The 17754-nt window shown below is 45.3% G+C and overlaps 1 protein-coding gene across 8 annotated transcripts in view; it reads right to left on the bottom strand.

The window, feature by feature from the left end:
• DAG1 (dystroglycan 1) overlaps positions 1–17733 on the bottom strand; it is a 70260-nt gene extending 52527 nt beyond the window's left edge. The window contains exons 1-2 of one of the 8 annotated variants that reach the window (XM_042978952.1): positions 17613–17733; positions 10184–10242 (exon numbers count right to left, since the gene is read on the bottom strand). The gene's annotated coding sequence lies outside the window, so the exon portion shown is untranslated. The other 7 variants (XM_042978950.1, XM_042978951.1, XM_042978953.1 and 4 more) reach the window with 7 other exon arrangements.
• Between the last annotated feature and the right edge of the window lie 21 nt (positions 17734–17754).

Genomic DNA, 17754 nt, shown 5'->3' with positions numbered 1-17754 from the left:
TAAAAAAAAAAAAAAAAAAAAAAAAAGATAAAATTAAACTAAACTACAGTGCCTAAGGATACACATGTGGAAGATAAAACCAAAAATAAATGTAAGGAAATGGATACAAAAAAACAGGTTGGGGGTCACCTTTGGAAGGTAGGAAATGGAGGGCTGTAGCAGGGATGGGACCCACCAAGAGGTCTCTGGTAGGGCCAGCAAAGCTCTATTTCTTAACCTTATAATTCACTAAGCTATATTTTTTGGGGGGAGGAGAGGTTGTTTTCTCTATTTTTGTTTTATTTTACACTAGTAAAGTTTAAAAAAAAGGTTAATAAAATATTTTTAGGGGCACCTAGCTGACTCAGTTGGTAGAACTCTTGATGTCGGGGTCTTGAGTTCAAGCCCCACCTCGGGTGTGGAGCCTACTTTAAGTATACATACATATAGTATACACACATACATATGTATACATATACATAAATATACATATATAGTTTTAATAGGTAAAGTGATATTGCAACAGAATGAATGCAGAAACAATATAAGAATCCAGCTGTCTTCTACAAGCCAGATATTAAAGAATTTGCAAAAATGCAAAAAAAAATAAATAAATAACAATAAGATGAAGTAAACAGGTGCGCCTGGGTGGCTCAGTTAAGTATCTGACTCTTGATTTGGGCTCAGGTCATGAGCTTATCATGGTCGTTAAGACTGAGCCCCATGTCAAGCTCCCAGTCAAGCCCCGTGCTGAACATGGAGGCTGCTTAAGATATTCCCTCTCTCTCTCTCCAAACAAACAAAAGATGAAATAATCATAAAACCAAACCAACCCTGGAAGAGTTTGAAGACTGTGTAAAGCAGAACATGTAGAAAGACAGGAAGGGTGAACACAGAGGTCAGCCCCACAGCCAACTAGGTGGGTACCTCCAATTCTGGGGTTCGGCATGAGGAACCCCCAGTGGCCACTCCCCTGGTGCTATGCTCTCCAACAGTTGTTAGTTATTAAGCTGATGTTGCAACCACCTGTGTGGCTCCTTTATCCATCTCTCAACCAGTTCTCAGGGATAAATTGTTTATTTTTTTTTTTTAAGTTTTATTTATTTTTGAGACAGAGAGAGACACAGCATGAACGGGGGAGGGGCAGAGAGAGAGGGAGACACAGAATCGGAAGCAAGCTCCAGGCTCTGAGCCATCAGCCCAGAGCCCGAAGCAGGGCTCGAACTCGCGGACTGCGAGATCGTGACCTGAGCTGAAGTCGGACGCTTAACTGACTGAGCCACCCAGGCGCCCCTAAATTGTTTATTTTTAACTGGGGAACCAAAAATCCCCACATGTCTCCTCCAGGCATTACTCCTTCCACTGCAGATTTTCCTGACTCTCACAGCCTGAAGGGTTTTAACTTGCTCCCCTGGTAAAGCACACCAACACTGCCTTTCAGATTCCACTATTCCTCAGCTCTGGCCTAGACCAACCTCACTGCCTTAGTTTCTGTTCAGAAGCTACCTCTATCTACACCATAAATCCATCATTTTAGGGCTGGTCAAAGTCTCCCATCCCTACTCCTAGCCGACTTGACCCCACAATGGTTTCTAGATCCCACCCCTTGCTGTCCCCCTGGCCTCCCATCTCCTCCAACTTGGGGATTAACAGAGCAAACTTAACAAAGTTCCTCTGCTCACTGTTATCTTCTCCCTCCCCTCTCCTTTCCGGGGTTCATCTTCTCTAATCCCCCTCCCATTTCGTCCTGCAGCTTCCTCAATTAACCCCCAGATTCCCCCCACATCCTTATCCAAATCACTACCAAACCAAGAGGGCTTCCATGGTTCACTTCGGCCAATCTCTGAAACACCATTTTGCAGGCCCTAGCAGGATCACCTAAGGCATGGCATCAGCGCCAGGAACTGGCTCAACAGGTCACAGACATATCTGTGTGTGCCCAAATGTCAGTCTGGCTTTGAAAATAATCTAGAACTGCAGTTATCCAATCACTGTGTTGTACACAGTGATTAGTTTCCACAGAAACTAATGTAACACTGTGTGTCAACTACAGTAAAAATATCACCACTACCACCACCACCACCATCATCATCATCATCATCATCATCATCACCTAGAACTGCTCATCATCATCATCATCATCACCTAGAACTGCCTCCCAGGCTCTCCAAAGTCCTCTTCCTGATGCCTCACATCACTCTCTGAGATGGGTCTAGCCCCACCCCCCCACCCCCCAAGATGAATCAGAGGCATACTGACTGCCTATGCTCACTTCAGGGGTGTGACCCTCAGCCTCTCCAAAACACACTTTCTTCTAAAAAATACCAACTGAGAAGAAATAATCTTCACTTCTCCTTCCTCTTTTGCCTCAGTAGGGCAGGGCCCATACCTGTCTCACCCATCACCAGATCCATCCCCAGAGCCTAGCACAGTACCCAGGACATGACAGGAACTAAAAAACCACCTGCAAATGAAAGAACTGAAACCCAGCACCAACAGGGCCTGCCCACTGAATGCCAGCTGACAGTCTTTTCCACAGTCCATAGGCTAGCCTGTCTTACAAGGCTGCTTAATAGTATTTAATCTTAAACACTTCCTAGATCAAATTCCTTTTGTCTTTAACTTTTTCCAATTATAAGCATAGATTCATTAGGTGTGCTAATGCATGTAAAACACTTACAATAAGGACCTGACATGGAATAAACACTTTAAAATATATATATACAGGGGCGTCTGGGTGGCCCAGTCAGCTGACTGTCCAACTCATGATTTCAGCTCAGGTCACGATCTCAGGGTTCATTAGATTGAGCCCCACAAAGGGCCCTGTGCTGACAGGGCAAAGCTTGACTGGGATTCTCTCTCCCTCTCTCTCTGCCCCTCCCCTGCTCTCTCACTCTCTCTCTCAAAATAAATAAATAAACATTTAAAAAAAATTTTTAAATATATACACAGAATACAAATATTCCAGTCACCCATAATCTCATATGAGTGTAAAGTTTCTGTGCCTCAGACAACCTACATGAGCAGACCAGCTTAAGAACATGGGCATTGCTATGAACACTATTGGGTGTCCTGGTTTCTCCACCTCAGACCCAAATGTGAAATAAAACTGCCAAGGTCAGTAATCCCTCCAAAATGACAAGGAGTCTGGAGTGCCTGCAGTAGAAATGGACTTGCTTCAATACTGGGGTTTCTTCTGTTCTATTGAGAATCAGCTCCTATACAGTGGCCTTCTCTGGACTGCCTGTTCAGCACCGTCCGGAACTACTCCCAGGCTGGGAGCAACCCTGTGGGCTCTGCTTCCCCTCTAGCCTATCAGAGGATTTAGAGTGAGCATTTAGAGCTTTATTTTCAACTCCCCTCTGGTGGTATCATGTCATTTTCTTATCTGATAACAGCCTACAGCTCTACCCTCATGTGCCTCTAACACAAAGGTCAGAAACCAGATGCCTCCAGTATCTGGAAATCATGTGGAGACTGCCCCACTGGGAACCCAGAGGCAGCTCCCACCCAACACAGAATCATAAAACACAGTGCCTACCTACATCACTTGGAGGCTGGAACCCGATTTTTACCTTTAGGAAAAGTATTCTCTGCTTAGAAGTTCGGCACTGTTGGTTGTACCCTCGCCCCATCACATCCCAAAGAATTTGTACTCAATTTGTCCCTCTAGGAGTCAAGGAAGCCCAAAACAGTTCTGGTTTCCAGGGAGATGTTGACTTTACAGAGTAAGGTTCAAACATTCCATACTAAGTTGTTCCTATTAACCAAAACAATGATAATTATAGTAACACCTCAAAATTCCTGTTCTAAAGAATTCCAACCCTACAGCTTACTGAATTACATGTTCCAGGTATAGAATCTGCTGCTGCCAACATATAACCAGGAGCACTCACTCACTCACTCCTGGTCTCTTAAAATGTAAGTTGGCTGCAAAGCCAAAGTTTAATATTATAAGTTACCCAGTCAGGAGGTCATATGGTCATGAGGGGAAAAAATAAGTACACGTCTAGTCCTTTGAAAACCAAGGGCTTTCACTCTAAGGCATGCACTGCTGCTGATAGCTTGAAAAGATATAAACAGCATACAGAAAAAGAAAGCACTTCCAGTCACTCAACTCACATGCAACAACCTAGTCAGCCTATGCTCCTTCTACTTCTCTGGTAAGATTCAAGAAAACAAACCTGGGCACAAACAACCTCTGAAGAAACTTCTTAAAAATCTAAACAATGTTGGGACGCCTGGCTAGCTCAGCCAGTGGAGTATGCAACTCTTGATCTTGGGTCATGAGTTTGAGCCCCACACTGGGTGTGGAGGTTACTTTAAAAAAAAAATCTAAACAAGGCTGTCTAGTTAACAGAGAGAGACCCTGGTCCTTAAAGTATTTTCATCCTCTTACTCATCTTGACAGAAGCCAATGCCTCCAAGGACCACCCGCCCCAACAAGACACCGTAGCACTCAAAACCCCACAGATGAGTGAGCAGTCAAGGTAGAGCTGCTTCCTGGGAGGTACCAATGGGCTTGTGTCTAGGTTTGTTTGATTCTATCAAATGCTAGCTACATCTAAAATCACCTATTACAGGGGCGCCTGGGTGGCTCAGTCGGTTAAGTGGCTGACTTCGGCTCAGGTCATGATCTCGCGGTCTGTGAGTTCAAGCCCCGCGTCGGGCTCTGTGCTGACAGCTCAGAGCCTGGAGCCTGTTTCAGATTCTGTGTCTCCCTCTCTCTGACCTTCCCCCGTTCATGCTCTGTCTCTCTCTGTCTCAAAAATAAAGAAACGTTAAAAAAAATTTTTTTTTTTAAATTAATAAAATAAAATAAAAAAATAAAAAATAAATAAAATCACCTATTACATTTGTAATTGTGAAACATAATAAAAAAACACCCCTGAACCTGTAACTCAACCTAAGAAACATAACCAGCCTTTGTTAAATATCAGAGTCCTAATTTACACCGGAAAGGAAAAGGATAAATGTAATATTAACAAGTAGCCATTACGGAACAGTACAGGGAACATTACTAGTCAACCTTTATTTCCTTCTCAGCAGCCTATGGGAAGGATACTCTGTCCCAGTTTTACTGAAGCAGAGAGGTCAAGGGCCTTACTTAAGCCATATTAGGATGCAAGGGTCCCAGGGGACTCAGTACATCTGGTAGGTTCCTTCCTCAGGCCCCTGTTTCTACTGCTGAGAATACTCAGTTATCTTTGTTCAACCTCATCACACTTGTGCCAAACTCTTGCTGGTTGTGCCAAACTCTTGCTGGTCTTGCCAAAGTGCAAGGACCTTCAGTGGGTAGACCTCACCTCTTGGGAACTCATGACCCAAAACACTATGTATGAGCAGGCACTATCTGAAAGAAGAGTTCTCCATTAGAACTCAATACCATCTTATAACAAGTGCTGGTATTGACAGTGTGATCTCAGCATGGTATGTTTTATTCTTTTATTTGATAAAAACAAAACGCCACTCCCAATCCTAAAACAGAGAAAAGAAACCTATCATTCTGCCCAGTCAGAAGGATAAAATAGACTAGATTTTGTCCCCCTTTAATAAAAGAAAAAAAACAAAAGGTAGGAGGAAGGCAAACACCCAGGGTAGTGCCAGTGCCAGCTGCTCCTTTCAGAGGACACTTCCACAGAAGACGAAGAAATCAGACATACTGAAGCATCATGGAAAGAATGGAATTTTTTTACTCAAATGATCTTTCCAGTACCATTCCAAATAATCTCCCTATCTGGGTTTTAAAGGAACAAAATTAGCAGCCATCCATGCAATCATATAGACTTCATGTAGAAAAGCCCTCTGCCAACTCCAGGAGGGCCTGACCAGGGCTTTTCCATCCTCCTACCATCACCAGCTCACTCACTTGATCCTTACAGAACCTGCTAATGCACAACCGCTGACCACACATCTGGCTCCCCATCTGAAACTAACACCCCTGAAAAAGAAGCAGCCTCTATCTATCCACTCACAAAAAACAGAAGTACCTCATACTTTTTTTTCCCCAAGGACACACTGGTCTAGGGTCAAAAGAACCCGCCTGATGGGGGCACCTGGGCGGCTCAGTCGGTTAAGCATCCGACTTCGGCTCAGGTCATGATCCCGCGGTTTGTGAGTTCAAGCCCTGCACTGGGCTCTATGCTGACAGCTCAGAACCTGGAGCCTGCTTCAAGCTCTGTGTCTCCCTCTCTCTCTGCTCCTCCTCCACTCATGCTCTGTCTCTCTCTTTCAAAAAATAAACATTAAAAAAATAAAAAATAAAGAACCGCCTGATGGGTAAGGCACTTTGGTATCAGGAGAGAGTATCCACATCCAAAACAAACCTGTTTTTTAAAAAGCTGAGTCCCTCTGGCTTCCCCTACCTGGAGAATCATATTCTAGCATTTCACATCTTGAATAAGTTCTATAGTTGATTAAAGCTAAGACAAATTTTTTCCAGCCTTACTGAGATACAATTGAAGGCCAAAATAAATTTTTAAAAATTTAAAGCCTATTTCATTCACAAATAGATTAATCCTATGCTTCCCAGAGGATTCCAAACATAAGAAAGGCCTGGAGAGAGTGCCCAGCCTCTTGTGACCAGGCACTAAGCCACCCTTGGGAGCAGCAGGCCTGCCTCTCCAAATATGGCCTCAAATCTGTTGCAAGAGTGAGCTCAGGCCTGCAAAAGGGTCCACAAGAATGTTTATCAAGACGTGACAAAATCAGAGGACAGACCTAGGAGCAAACAAAACACATGCACCATGCCTCAGAACAGTCCTGAACAGCAGGGCAGCATGTGAGGAAATGACTACTTGCTGGGCCCTCAGCACCCAGAAACCACAGCAGACCAGACAGAAGCCACAGCAGACCTGACACTGTGCCTGCAGGCACAGCCCACAATGAGCCCCATTCTCCCTGGAAGCTCATGGCAGGAGAGAAGAGGAGAGACAAGGATATTCCTTCACCCCCTCACACAGAGGAAAAGGGCAAAGGCAGCCCGGGGCACCATAGGCACATGAGCAGCCATTTTCCTTTCCACCTTTTTGATTCAAAAAGAAACCCCTCTTTAAAAAATCAGAAGGGAGACCTGAGGTCCCATCTGATTAAGGTAGCATTAGATGGGCAAATTAGATGCCTTATACAAGAATCCCCTCTCTCGTCATCAATGCCTAACCAGAAGGAAAAAAACTCAAGGCTTTGAAGGGAGAGGGGACCCCACAGGCCCTGTCAGCTCAGGGCGGGCATTCCAAGGAAAAGAATCAACTTTTCCTGCTAAGAATTTCTTCCCAGCGCCAAAGAATCCAGTCGCTTTTTAAAGTACTTTAAAACTGGAAAAAGCACATCTTCAGACTGGCAAACACAGTATTTTAAGTCTATACTGTTGACCATTCTGACAAAATATTGTGATCTTTTCCAGGTAAGCAGAAGCAACAGCTGGTAGCACAAATCCAGAGGAGAGAGTAAGACAGGAATCCTACTGTTATCTATTTGAGACTTTAATGAATTCTATTTTTAGATCTTTAATAAAGAGCTTCTCTTCTAGTCTCCTCCCACCAAATTTCTCTACTCAGGCAATTCAATCTTCCCAACACTGCTCAGTCTAAAAATATAAGACACTTATTCAGGCATGCTTAACATAACAGGTAGAGCAAAGTTCTCTACATTTCCTAATTTTCCACAAGATGCAGAACCCACCCCTGCTCAAGGACCACTCATCAGGCTGGTCTCCATTATTAAAAAATCCAGTAAGCAAGGCTCCCTGAGGTCAGGGCAGTTATGATGCAAAGATAACCTACCAGCCCAAACAGGAGTATACACGTGACATTTATAGTGATGAGAGATGCGTGTTTTATGGAAGCATTCCATAGTAAAATAAGGGCCCAGAAAATGGATGGTGTCCCAGGTTCTGATTAATAGCCAAATAAAAAGGAAATGCTATTTGGAATTCCATTATTCACTGTATAATTTGTCTTGGCAAAAATTGGCTGAAGTATCAACCCAGTCCTAGAGAACTGAGCTAATTAAGAGAGGCATTTATGACAACCAAGGCAGAACTGGTTCACTTCTGCTATAGACAGCCTTGGGAATCTTAAGTAATCCCTTATCAATCCCTAGAATGCTTGGAGGGAAATGCTCCCAGCACAGAGAGAGGTAAAATAGAAATGACCATATCATTTGCAAAAACAAACATCTCCAAGTCCACTAACCTATTTCAGTAGATACCAACTATTATTACTTTTTTAATGTTTATTTATTTATTTTGAGAGAGAGAGAGAGAGAGAGAGAGTGACTTCCAAGCAGGAATTCAAGAAATCCAAGCCCCAATGTGGGGCTTGATCCCACAACCATGAGATCACGACCTGAGCTAATACCAAGAGTTGGGTGCTTAATCAACTAAACCACCCAGGTGCTCCTAGATACCAACTATTAGAAAGAACTCTGGGGGCACCCGACTGGCTCAATCAGTAGAGCAAGTGACCCCTGATCTCAGGTCATGAGTTCAAGCCCCACGTTAGGTGTATGGCTTACTTAAAAAATAATAATAATACGGGGCGCCTGGGTGGCTCAATTGGTTAAACACCCGACTCTGGCTCAGATCATGATCTCACGGTTTGTGGGTTCAAGCCCTATGTTGGGCTCTGTGCTGACAGTCCTGAGCCTGGAGCCTGCTTCAGACTCTGCGTGTCTCTCTCTCTCTCTCTCTCTCTCTCTCTCTCTCTCTCTCTGCCCTTCCCCCACTTGTCCTGTCTCTCTCTCTCCCTCTCAAAAACAAATAAACATTAAAAATGTTATTAATAATAATAAATTAAAGAAAAAAGAAAGAACTCTGTAAGAGATGCTTCTTGTTTGTAGATCCCCCCATACTCCACATACAAAAACTCAACATCCATAGAAATGAAGAGCAAGTGCCAAGCTGGGCACTGGTCATTGTTTCCCTGAATATGACACATCCTTCCAAGTGTCTCACTTGTCCTTGAGCTCCCCTTGATGGCACCCTCCTCTATACTTAGGGTATCTGAGAGCTGGGACCGCCTCAGGAAGACTGAATTTGTGGCTACACCTACGCCCAATGGCAGAGAACATTGAGCCTGGGCCTCTGCATGGCTATAAAAATCACATATCCATACAAGTCACAGAAAAGGGACCAGGGAAAACATACACCATGCTTAAAAATAAAAACGAATACAAACCAGCCTCACTTGACATTACAGATGTGCTCCTACAATACAGATGTGCTCCTACAAAACTGTAAGTCATGTCTCACTTTTTTCAAAAGCTTTATATTTAACATGGTGATAAGAAAGATTCTAGGGGTGCTTGACTAGCTAAAGTCAGTGGGGCATGCAGCTCTTGGGTTGAATTCGAGCTCCACACTGAGTGTAGAGATTATTTTTTTTAAATAATGAAATTCTTAAAAAAAAAAAAAAGATTCCAAAAAAGCTTAATGCCCAAAAATGTTATAGCAACATTACATATTATAATCAAAGTAAGAAACAACTATCTAAGAACTACGAACAGGTTAGCCATTAGAAATGTTGTATATCTAAAACACAGCTCATGCTATAATGCTAAGAAAAAAGCAGGATAAAAATGGAGTCTATGCTCTAACCTAAACTCCGTAAAAGTGCTGCCCAAGGTCTCTGGAGGACACCCAGGTCTCAGGGAATAATGGCTGCTCCTAGGGAGAACTGGGGACTAAAGGGATGGGTAGAAGCTTTCCCTTGCATAATCCTTTTGAACTTTCTGAGTTTGTACCATGGGTTGGCATTTCCTATTTAAAGAGAGACTAGTGGGTGCCTGGCTGGCTCAGTCAGTGGAGCAAGCAACTCTTGATCTTGAGGTTGTGAGTTCAAGCCCCAGATTGGGTGTGGAGATTAATTAAAAAATAATAAATTTTTAAAAATAAAATAAAGACTGACTACAGGTGCCTGGCTGGCTCAGTTGGAAGAGCATGAGACTCTTGATCTTGGGGTTGTGGGTTCAAGCTCCACGTGCGGTGCAAAGATTAAATAAAACTTAAAAAAAAAAAAAAGACTAAAATTGGGGGACAAAGGATTTTTCCTTTCTTTTCATTTTCAAAATTTCTTATTTTAAATATATGTATTACTTGATATAGCTTTTTCCCCACTATAGTGTCTTAAAATCCCATAATCATTTTGCCAAGAATGCAAGGACCAATCATCTTTCTTTTGCAGCAATCTCTTTTCAAGTACCTTACCTTGCCTTCTAGTGCTAGGCTGCTTTAAAAGTCTTTTATCTTCCTGAAGAGCAGAGGCCCTGCAGGAAAAGAAGGATCCAATATTGGTGAATGCCCACAACCAAAAAAGAATTACACCAAAGGAAGTAGGGAATGCCACTCAGTCTCCTGCCCACCCCACCAATCAGTCACCTTTCTTTGTCAAAGAGTGACAAACTAAATGTTTTCTGTAGAATTAAACCAGTACCAAAAATTGTAAACAATTTCAAAGACAGAAATAATTCCAATAGGGGCACCTGGCTAGCTCAATCGGTAGAGCATGCAACTCTTGATCTGAAGGTCATGAGTTTGAGTCCCATGTTGCGCATGGAGATCACTTAATTAAAATAATTATAATGAACAATTCCAATATCTAAATTTAGACAGTGGTATTTTAACCTCAGGGCTATTAAATGTACCCCATGATGTGTAGGACAAAGTCAGCCATAAAAGTGATTTTTTATGTTCAGTTGATTGTTCCCACTATGAGCCTGGTTTTATTTTTTAATGCTAATTTATTTTTGAGAGAGAGAACGAGCGAGGAGGAGCAGAAAGAGACACACACACACACACACAGAATCTGAGGCAGGCTCTAGGCCCTGAGCTGTCAGCACAGAGCCCAACACAGGGCTCGAACTCACCAACTGTGAGATCATGACCTGAACCCAAGTCAGATGCTTAACCAGCTGAGCCACCCAGGCACCCCTACGAGCCTGCTTTTAAAACAGAAGTAGAGGGGCGCCTGGATAGCTCAGATGGTTAAGCGTCCAACTTCGGCTCAGGTCGTGATCTCGTGGTTCATGGGTTCATGCCCCATGTCGGGCTCTGTGCTGACAGCCTGGAGCCTGAAGCCTGCTTCAGATTCTGTGCCTCCCTCTCTCTCTACCCCTCCCCCACTCACACTCTGTCTCTCTCTCTCTCTCAAAATAATAAACATTAAAAAAAATTTTTTTAATTAAAATTAAAATTAAAAAAAATAAATAAAACAGAAGTAGAGGCCCTGGATGGTTTAGTCAGCTAAGCATTCAACTCCTGATTTCAGCTCAGGTCATGATCTCACGATTTGTGGGTTCAAGCCCCACATTGGGCTCCGCGCTGACAGTGGGTAGCCTGCTTGCGATTCTCTTTCTTCCCCTCACTCTCTGCCTCTCCCCCACTCACTCACATGTGCACATGTGCACTTTCTCTCTCAAAAATAAATAAACTTTAGAAAAAATAAAGCCAAAGTATAAACCCAGGCACCTGGCTGGCTCAGTCCGTAGAGCATGCAGCTCTTGATCTCAGGGTACTAATTTCGAGGCCCATGTTAGGTGCAGAGACTGCTTAAATAAATAAATAAACTTATTGATTTTTGAGAGTCAGAGAGAGACAGAGAGCAAGTGGGGGAGGAGCAGAGAGAGGGAGACACAGAATCCGAAGCAGGCTCCAGGCTACCAGCACAGAACCTGATGTGGGGCTCAGACTCACAAACTGTGAGATCATGACCCGAGCCAAAGTCAGATGTCCACCCAACTGAGCCACCCAGTCGTCCCTTTAATTTTTTTTAATGCTTATTTATTTTTGAGAGAGAGATAGAGGGCGAGTGGGGGAAGAGCAGAGGGAAGATAAAGAATCCGAAGCAGGCTCCAGGCTCTGAGATGTCTGCACACAGCCCGAAGCAGGGCTCGAACTCAAGAACCGCAAGATCATGACCTGAGCCAAACTTGGACGCTTAACCGACTGAGCACCCCAGGTGCCCCCAAAATTTTTAATTACAATAAAATATAAATATAAATTAAATCAGCATAATGCTAAAGTTTCTTTCAGATTTAATTTACTCCAACAGAGAACACAGAACAGCTTCATCAACTTAGACATCTTCAGTTTATGATATTGTACCACTGCATCCCATCCATCTTTCCAGCCTAGACCCAGAGCAAAGTTAAGAAAATGCTTAGCTATCAAACCCAAGAAATAGGAAAATAGGAAAATAGGAAACCCTATTCATTAAAGCTAAATTAAGCCCTCTGGCTGGTGTAATTTTGTAAACTACTCTAAAATCCTATTTATAGAAATTGCTATCTGAGCAGTATTACTGACTAATGATCAGAGTGAAATAGAACGGTCAAAAGGCAAAGCAGGTTATGTGACTCGTAGGAAGACTGTTTTAAATTATTATCCAGAGGCATAGACACAAAAAGACCCACTGGGAAATAACTAGATTAATCACTTGTGTATTCAAAACCACTATCACCTTACTCCAGGCCTAGAATGTCAACACAGAAAAAGCAGAAAAAGATGGAGGCTTAAGAAGCAACAGCACAGAAACACTGGCAAAGGCACAGATACACTCTTTAATGGGGAGGAGAGAGAAAACTCCAGAAAAGGACAGAGAAATCCTTAACCAATACACAGGACACACTGAAGAACAACACACTACCTGAATTTATTCTCACTTGAGTTCCCTTGGAGTTCAATACTCTATAGTCCCCATTTGGGCCCCCGCAATGAAACCAGCATTTCTTACTTCTCTGAATACTCTGGAAGCCTCTAGCCTCCAAGCAGTCACACTCTGTAGTGGTTCCAATCTAAACAACACACCCAGAGGACCTGCATATTGAACCAAACTTCTCATCACTGACTTCCTATACAGGCTAGGAAAAACCTCACAAGGCCTCACTCTTATTCTTACCCATCCACTAAATGGGTCTATCACCACTTGCCATTCCACTAGGCTAGTTGTACACCTCTTATCAAGAAGGCTATGACCAGAATAAACTCAACTCAAAAAGGCAAGCAAGGTAAAGGGGGATCAACTTCACACTATCATGGGCTACCTTTAGTTTGCCCTGTGCAGGTCAAGTCTGCAAGTCAATGACAATTTTTCAATGAATCCAGCCAAAAGCCACATCATCCCTGCTATGATTCTGAGTCTCCCAAACTGTAGACATTTTAAAACACACTAGTCCCCTACCCACCAAGTGGGTCAACAAATCATGGTTTCTTCTCCCTAAGTACATCCCTTCCTCGCCATTTCTTTTGACCACCCTTTCTACCTCCAGCAATTGCACCCCCTGCAACCCCTGGATTCAAAACTGGAACACAAGCACTATCCCACTCAGAACTTCCAGAGATACCTACACCCTACTGACCCACCTCAGCCTTCAGGTCAGCCTTTTGCCCCACTTTTCCCCAAGGGATACTTCATTTGGCTCCAGCCTATCTACTCCTTGGTCCTTAGGCACAGCCTGGTCTTTACCTCCTCCACCTTTTTCAGCTCACCCAAGAACAGCCCCTCATCTTGCCTGCCTGCCACAGACTCAATCCTTCTCCCCTTTTGGCAGTCTAAGGGCCCCTCTTTATTCCAAGTCTTGAAAGTCCTCACCAGTACTTAGCTGATGCTGCCTTACTCCTCCATCTTTCCATTGCCACCTTCTGCCCCTTCTACTCAATGGTAAATCCCTGATGGTACCAGCACCATTCAGGTCCCTAATGTCTGCTGAACCGACTCATCTTGAACCTTCTTTCTCCCCCTTCATTCCCCTGCTGACCACTATTCTTGTTCAGGTCCCCTATCTCCCTACTGGAACACAGCAGTAACCAACTTGCCTCCAGTCCAGTCTCCAAACTCATAATGGAAGCTAACTTTCTCTTTTTTAATATTTAAAAACTAAATTTTGGGGGGGCACGCCTGAGTGGCTCAGTCAGTTAGGCATCTGACTTCAGCTCAGGTCATGGTCTCACGTTCATGAGCTCGAGCCCTACATCGGGCTCTGTGCTGACAGCTCAGAGCCCGGAGCCTGCTTTGGATTCTGTGTCTCCCTCTCTTTGCCCCTCCCCTGCTTGTGCTCTGTCTCTCAAAAAAATAAAATAAAATGTTAAAAAAAATTTTTAATTAAAAAAAAAAGAATTATTGAAAAATAAAATAAATTTCTTTAATGTTTATTTTAGAGAGAGACAGAGTGGGGGAGGGCAGAGAGAGAGAGAGTCACAATCCAAAGCAGGCTCCAGACTCTGAGCTGTCAGCACAGAGCCCGACGTGGGGCTCAAACCCACAAACCGTGATATCATGACCTGAGCCAAAGTCGGATGCCCAACTGACTGAGCCACCCAGGCACCCTGATAAAATAAATTTTTTTAAAGTAAACTTATGCCCATCGAATTCACAATCCCAAGATCAAAAGTCGCATGTTCCACTAACAGCCAGCCAGGCATCCCGGGGCTCATTTCATAAAACCACCACAGCTGTGCTCCAAGACCTTCAAGGATCCCTGTTCCTACATAACTCTAAATTCCTCCATGTAGCATTCTGGTTCCAACCCAACCTTCCAGAACATACAGAAAAGGTGGCCAGTCTTCTCTCTCCCACGCCTTGCCTCTGTTCCACCTCTTTTCCTTCCAGAGTTGTGATCTTCCTGCCATCAACTCCTTCACCAATCAAACCACTAACCTTTCTTGAAGGTCCAGCTCAAATGAAGTCTTCCCCTAAAGTCTGCCCTTGCCAGCCTAAGACCCAAGATCCTTGGCTTACTTCAGCATGGTGCCCAGAGCAACCAGCACAGGCCCAGGAAGGCTCAGACAAACCCTGATTTCTAAGAATGGTCCCTCACAGTATGTTCCTGGAATTCTGTGTGGAGTCCCTGACCAACTCTCCTATATCACCCTGGCATTGTGCCTACCACCAGACACCTGGGCTTGGTCTTCGCCAGAGAAGCACCCAATCAAGGCTACCATTATCAGTTTGATACAACACAAATGCAGGTGGGCATAGCCACCTGTGACTCTACCACATGACAGCTGTATGACCTTGGGAACATTCCTTCATCTGTGACTCTGTTTCGACAGTCAATATAAAGGATTCTTATAACCATTAGCAATGGTGCACACAGAACAGAACCAGAACCTTTGACTATGGCTGATATAGTTCCATCATATCGCTAACCTAGAAAGCAAGAAAGGCTGAACAATTGTGAAGTAAAGGACTGAACATACTCTCCTCTGCATCAACAAGAATGAACACACCTCTACTCTAAAATCAATACAGTAGGAACAGGAAATGCAATGCCCTAAGCTCAAGGGAGAGACAAGGTTTTTAAAAAATCAAATGCCATGCCTCTTCTTTCCCAATCTCCGTCAAAGTGGCCCCAGGGTCCACCATACCCCACCATTCTCAATGTTTAATAGACACCAGCAAACTTGCAGAAGACATAGTTAAATCTTCGGTCATGCTTAGTTTTCTGACCCACACATTCCTGAATGCAGGTTCGTTCTCCTACCTGCTCCCCCACCCCACCCCCCACCAACCCCAGCTTGGCATTCCCTCTGCTCAACCTTTTCAGCCTCTCAGCTGGCTCCTCCTCCCTCCTCATCTCTCCTCTACAGGCTGACCTCACGACCAGAGTTCCTGAACCCCTCCCCTCCCTGCACCACCTATGTAGTCACTAGCCAAGATCTTTCTAAACATGGGTCTGAACCATGCCACTCCACTAATTTAAAAGCCTTCTGAGGCTTCTGCACCCGGAGTATAAAGTCTGAACTCCTGAGCACAAGAAAGGCCTATAGCTCCCACTTGCCAAGCTGGAGAACTCACAGGTGCTATTTTAGGAGCACATGTACATGTGGTTCCCTGTGTCCAGACCTTGCTGTCCCCCAGCTAATTCCTGCTGGCCCTGCAATGCTCGGCTTAGGAATTCCCTCTCTCCTCAGGCTCTCAAAGCACCATGTGAGCACACTTAGTGGGCAGATACTATCAATCATAGGTTCCCTAATCCCCACTGTCCCTGAAACTGAGTTCCCTCAGGGCAGAGCCAGCTGCTTTTACATGGGTCCCCTGAACCTACCACAAAACCAGGCAAGTAGTGAAGCCAAATATTAGTTAAATGAATGAATGCATTTTGTCAAATCAACTTTTCAAAACAGGGAAGACTTGCTTTCTTCCTCTTTCAACCGCAGCTCATATCTGCAAGAGCTTTCATGTTCCAACCAGGTGTTTGTTGCTTATATAGTACTGCTTACTCTTCCTTTCATACAGTATCCCACAGGCTTTGAATAGGTTCACACTATGCATCCTACTCTCCTCAAATCTGATTTCTCCAAGAAATGGCTCCTCTGCCTCCTTTGAACATACAGGCCATGAACTCTTATGCCTTGGCTCCACAGCAAACAAAGTCCAATTCAACTCCACACTCCAACTAGAGACTTTTATGCCTCCAAGGTTGAATCCTTTTTAAAACAGGGACATTCCAAAAGTATCGTTATCTCTGAGCACTAAACATAGAACAACCTGATAAAGTTACAATATTCCATCTACACAAACTCCAAAACACCTGGTAGCACATCTAACTCTTTATCTGGACTTCTGTCCTATAAACACCACCCTCCCTGCACTGAATCTGGGTTCCATGCCAGGAATCGTTTCTCCTTGCTTATTTAGGGAAATAGCAGGCCTGGCTCTTAAGTTAGAACTCTAGGCTATAAACGTGCTGTCCCAGGCTCTAGCTTTCACCAAGGCAAACTTCATGATCACCATTAAAACTAATCCAGAAGTCGGTTTACAAATCTAAAAGCTTCACATGTCATAGAGAACAAAATATCCATTTTTAATCAGCACTTGAGTTTGTACGAAATTAACTTGGAATTTATAGCAGGATTCTAAGCAGAGACAGCATTTTCTCTGGAGACACTTTACAAATACACCCGCGGGTGAATCTGGTTTTCCAAACACCAAGTAAAAAGGTGAAAAGACAGGCGGCTCCCAAAGAAGCTCAAGAGTGTGTGTGGAGGCGGGGGCAGGAGGGGGGACCCCAAAGCTCTGAGCTGCTCAGGTACCAGCGGCTGCAGCGCCCTTCCCCGCCTCCTGCGGGGGGTCAATGCCCCATCCTCAGGCTTCGGCCCAACTGAGCCGCGCGACCCTCTTTGGAGGGCCAGGGGGCGGCCCGAAGGCCGCACACGCCTGCAGCCAACGCGCAGGCCCCGCGTTCCCCGGAGCGCGGGCCGGGCTGAGGCCTGGCCCATCGCCGCGGCAAGCAGCCCGGGCCCGGCCGCGGAACGCCCTGAGCCTTCGCCCGAGGGACCGAGAAGAGGGGGGCGGCTCTCTCCGTGCCGCGCCGCTGCCTCACCCGCAAGGACGTCCGCGACCGTGTCCCTACCCCGGGCCAAACCGCGAGCAGCAGCAGGTGTTCCTCGGAAGGCTCGGCCGGCCACGGGGATAGGGGCCTGGGCTGCTAAGCTCGGCAGCAGTGGACGGGCAGCGCACTCACCGAGCGCCGGCGGGCGGGCCGCGGCAGGTGCTTGCTTCTCCTGGCCGCAAGACGCCGCGCCGCCGCCGCCGCCGCTCCCCGGGGACTCGGCGCCAAGCTGCCGTCGCCGCCGCTGCCGTAGCCGAGCCCGAGGAGCGCGAGCGCCGCACCGCAGCCTCCGCGCGAGCACGTACCGGGCGGTGAGAGGGCGCCGAGCGCGAGGGCGGGGCGCGCGGCCGGAGCCTAGCAACCGCCTGACACGCGAGTGCCGCAGCCAATCCCGCGGCCAGCTCCGCGCGGCGCCGACCGGCAGTCCGCGCGACGCCCGCTTCTGCC

This window comes from Panthera tigris, chromosome A2 (genome assembly GCF_018350195.1).
Source record: "Panthera tigris isolate Pti1 chromosome A2, P.tigris_Pti1_mat1.1, whole genome shotgun sequence".
Lineage (NCBI taxonomy): Eukaryota > Metazoa > Chordata > Mammalia > Carnivora > Felidae > Panthera > Panthera tigris.
This window is presented reverse-complemented; position numbering and strand designations above follow the sequence as displayed.